Raw genomic sequence first — 5,474 nt, 5'->3', positions numbered from 1 at the left:
TGATTTTACTAATGTAATATAGTATCATAAGATTTATTATTACATATAAAAAAATAATCAATTTATTAAAAGTAGATGTTATTATATTGTTATAAGCTTTTTCGTTTCTTTATTATTTTATTTTTATTATCTTAATTAGAATTTTTAATATTGAATTAATTTTTCATTGTCTGAATCTAAAAAAAAATGTGATATATTTTTATCTAATTTTAAAATTAGATTTATTAAAAAAATTTATTAAAAAATTAAAGTTTATATTATAAGTTTATATTATTATAATATAATTATATTACAATATATTATAATATGTTAAATAATCTTATAAATATAATTCAAAAATGGAACAAATATTTGTTGAAAATTTGAAAAATAGATATCATTTAAAAAAAGGAACAATTTTGTACAATATGTGACATATTCTTTCTTATTTAATGGATCCTTTATTTATTTGATTTATTGTTAACAATATTTGAATATTATAGAAAATTTTAGCATTTTAAAAGGTCAGGTAAAATATATAATTTTAGAAATAAAACAAAAATATTGAATAAATATAAATATATGTTAATAAATAATACATACATATTTACAAACAAATTTAAAAATATACGTATTTCTTAATATGTTTTTATAAATATCTAAAATAAACTAAAAACTATTATAACTTAATATTAAATAACATCTATTATACATTTTAAATGTAATAATATTTGAATATAATAATAATATATAAATAATAATATATGAATATAAGTGTAGCATTTAATAATTGTGTATGTATTCATATTATAATAAAGTTATTAGTTACTTTCTTATTATAATTAATATCAAGGCATTTGAATTAACACAATCGATATTAATTATTAGAATTTAAATCAATATAATAAATATGAATTAATGGAAAATAGCTGTTGTCATCATTCAAAATGAATAGTTGAACAAAAAACAAAATTTATTATAATTTTCTATTCTTTTTTAATAATATAAGGATTATAGTAGATTGATTAAATCCTTTTAATTGAAATAAATTCTAATATTAATTTAGTTGAATCAATTAAATATGTTATATTGTCTTAATATTTTTTTATAATATTTATAATTTATTAATTAATTCTTAAGAATTACATGGTAAAAAATGATTCTTGGTAATTTCAAAATAATTTCAAATTTCAATGGTAAGATATGATTAAGAATTATTATAAATGTTATTTTTGTAAAGGAAAAATTTTATTCAGTAATATGAAATATTTTTTAGATTTATTACTTCATAATAATTCATAAGAATAAAATGGAAAATATTAACAATATTTAACAAATTTTACTTTAATAATCATTCATGATTTATCAAATAATTTAAAAATCAATGACATTAATGGAATAAGTAAATTGATTAATGAAATAATTAATTAGGATATTTGAAATAATTCTAATTAAAAAAAATTTTTTAATTTCAATGTCATAATTACTTTTGAAAACTTATAGGATTTGCAATTTAGTTTTTCTATCATTATATTGATATAGTAAATATTTATAGAAATATAATTTTTTCCATTATACATATAATTATTTATAATAATATGAAATAGTTCAAAAATTCTTTTTATAATGTAATAAGTAAAAAAAAATAAATTATAAGTACTTCAGTTTATTTATAAATAATTCTTTAAGTACTAAATATTAACATTAAATATTTTAACATAATAAGTATTCTTTAAATTGTGAAGAAAAATATTCAATAATATAAATCATAATTACTATTAACAAAAAGAAAAAAGAATTCATAAATGATTTTTCATATTTCATTTTCAAAACAATGCATTAATGAGAAATTCAATTCTATTTATTATAATTTAGCTGATATTGAAAATTATTAATAATGTAAAAAAATATTCATAATTGCAATAAAAACAAAGATAATAGAAGACAAAAAGTACAAATATTAATATTAATATATAACATATATAACATATTATAATAATAATATATTATAACATATTATATAATATTATACTATATTCATATATAATAATACAATATATGATAATATAATATTAATATTATAGACATTTTTCATTGAAAGAATAGAACTTTACAATGTGTTGCAAATAAATTAATAATATATTTGTTTAAATTAATAATATAATATATAATTGATTCCAATGAAGATAAATCATGATCTAAACATTCTAAAAAAATAAATTTAAATGAAAAAAAAAATTCGATGAAAAATGAAAAATTACGAAAAATAAGATAAAATTTTAGAATTATATCTATTACAAACATTTAAAATTAAGAAATTTAGTTAATTTAAAATTAAGAAAAAAAAGAAATCGATTTTTCAATATCAAAAGCATTAAAATATGATTATTAAAAATAAATATATTTTATAGTTTGTTTAAAAAAATTATTACAATTAGAGTAAGTAATTATAAAAAGAGATTTATGTTTATGCACGAAATTTTGCAAAAAAGATATAGAATTTTGGAAATATTTTGGCATTTTTATGAAAAAAATTTCAATTTAATAATAATACTATATATATCAGAAAAATCTGAAATAAGAAAATTCAATACTGAATTAAATTATGATGGAAAGAATATAATGATATTGTAAACTAATGATACTAAGCTGCTATAATAAATATAATAAAATAATAAAATCAGAATATAATAAAATCAAAAATGTAATTTTTACAAATATCATAAATAAATGCAAATATTTGAAAATTAAAAAAAAAAATTTGTTCAATCAATCCAAAAATTAGATATAAAAATGATTTTCATTTTTATCAAAATAAAGATGAATTGAATATCGGTTGTCAACTTCCTTATAATTGTTCCCACATAAAACATTTTCAAGAGACAATCAAATAAAAATATGTTTGAATTAAATTAAAAAATTTTCGCAAAATTTTGAGATAAAGCAAAAAGTTTTCCGAGAAAAATCGATCATTCTTAATAAAATAAAGATTCTTAATAAAATAAAATACACAAAATATGTCTGCCAATATATTATTTATAATGCTTTTTTCAGAATAACTGTCATTTACAAAGAAAATAAATTATTATATCGATATTGGTCAATCTTCGTAATATAGAACATAAAGAAAAATTTTTAATTTATATTTCTATATATATTTTATATTTCTATTTATATTTCTATATAATTAATGAAAGTAAATTTTGAATGGCAATGAATAAATTTAACTTTCTACAAAGATCTTGAGATTTCGAAAACACTATTGCCTAAACAAATTTGATAATTATCATAAGATGTCTTTCTTGAAATATGTCTTCTATATATGAACATATTACAACAAGAATTCGAAAACTGATCATTTTTAGTTTATTTACATTTATAATTATTTATATTTCGATATTTTATACGATGATATAATCTTTACACGAAAAAAAAAAGAGATATTCAACTCTGTGTTCTATTAAAACAATTCTATTAAATCGATATCTTTGATATCACTAAGAATCGATTATCTTATTGCTTTCTATATTATAGTTTACATTGGTCATATTTCACACTGTGAAATCAATGAATCAATGTTTATAACGATTATTAATTTTTAGAATAAAATTATTGATTTACACTAGATAATTAATCGATTCTTATATACGTTATTATATAAACATATACATTATTATATAAATATTAAAATTTATGTAACTAAATATTTTTATTTTTTTTAAATATAAATGCTTAATTTTAATTTATATGATTATTTTGTTGAATATACACATAATTAGTATATTATATATATAGTATATCACATAATTAGTATATTATCTTTTATTAATTTGCTAGTAATTTTAACATATTTATTTATAAAATATGTTTTATTAAATAATATATTGTTGTAAAGCAAGAATATAACAAAACAATAATAATTTAATCAATTATTGAATAATAATAACATAAATTTTTGCTAAATTTTATTTTGGAATGCTCGAAATTTGTGATTTATTTTGTTATTATATAAAAATAGTAAAAAAAAATTGAAAAATAATAATCTTAAGATATTAAAATATTTATATATTTTTTTTTATTTTAAAAATTATATAAAGTTTATATATATAGTTTATTTAGACGCCATATTGGCATCATTTATATATTTAATCCAATGAGGAATCGGTGGTATATTGAAAAGTAGTGTGGCAGTGAAAATTTTATTAAATGTGGTTTTTGTTTTTTAAATGTTGCTGTTTGATTTTGTAATTATATTATTTAGATATATTTTTTTTCTCTGTCTATATACGTAATTATTAATATATTATTTTTAAAAAATACATTATCATTGTTTTAATAAACTAAATGTCGATTGGAGGTTAACTTGCAATGTTTTTATAAAACCTATTTATATATACATATCATTTAAATAGAATTTACAGATATTATTTTATTAAGAAATGTTATTTTATGTGTTATTTTATTTTAATTTGAACTTCATTGGTAATTAAATAACAAATACATAAGTTTTTATTTAATTAAAACAGGATTCATATTTTTATATTATATATATATATATATTTTTTAATAGAGTATATTGATATTCAATATTTCATTACTAATGCTTCATGGTTGTTCCTATTATTTCTATTTTAGAATTTATAATTTTTCTGTAATATATATTGTTATTTATCAATTTGATAATCTAATTTTTTGTGTGTAAAAATAATTATAAAATTATTTCTTAAATATATATATATATATATATATATATATAATTATACTTTGATTTAAATTTATTTAATTAAATTTGCAATATATCTGAATATTCTCATAAATTAAAAATAAAGTTTTCTTTAATTTATCTTATAATATTTATAACAATAAAAAATAAAATTTTCATAATTTTATAATAAATTTTTTATTTGAAATATTATATTCTAATAATATAATATTATATATAATATACCTTTACAATATTACATATAGATATTCAAAAAATGAAAATATTTTGTTTGCATAATAGTAATATCTATACTTTTTCATATTCTTTTCACTTTTTCTTTTGCATATAAGTATTATTATATTCTGTATTATATTCTTGTATTATATTCTGTACTATTATATTCTTTTTTTTTCTAGAAAATCTTTCCTTTTCAAACTTATTTTTTTTAGTTTTAATAATATTATAATTTAAGAATAAGAGTTTGTGCATTTTTTATAATCTCCAATATTAATATGATAATGTATTTTTCAAGTGAAATTTTTATCTTTCTTGTTGATATATATTAAATCTGTTTAACGGATATCAGCAATATCCGTTAAATCAGCAATATATATATATATATATATATATATATATATATATATATACAGTAGAAGATATATGAAAAAAATTTTTTTTTAAGCAGATTAATTAAATCTAAATATGTTTTTCATATGAATAGTATCATTATCTAGTAATAAAAAAATAATTTCTTGAAAAAACTTTATATACTTTATATTTCTTAATACAA

This window comes from Apis laboriosa, unplaced genomic scaffold (genome assembly GCF_014066325.1).
Source record: "Apis laboriosa isolate Shangri-la unplaced genomic scaffold, ASM1406632v1 scaffold30_cov140, whole genome shotgun sequence".
Lineage (NCBI taxonomy): Eukaryota > Metazoa > Arthropoda > Insecta > Hymenoptera > Apidae > Apis > Apis laboriosa.
The sequence above is the reverse complement of the archived record's forward strand: the minus strand, read 5'-3'. Positions refer to the sequence as shown.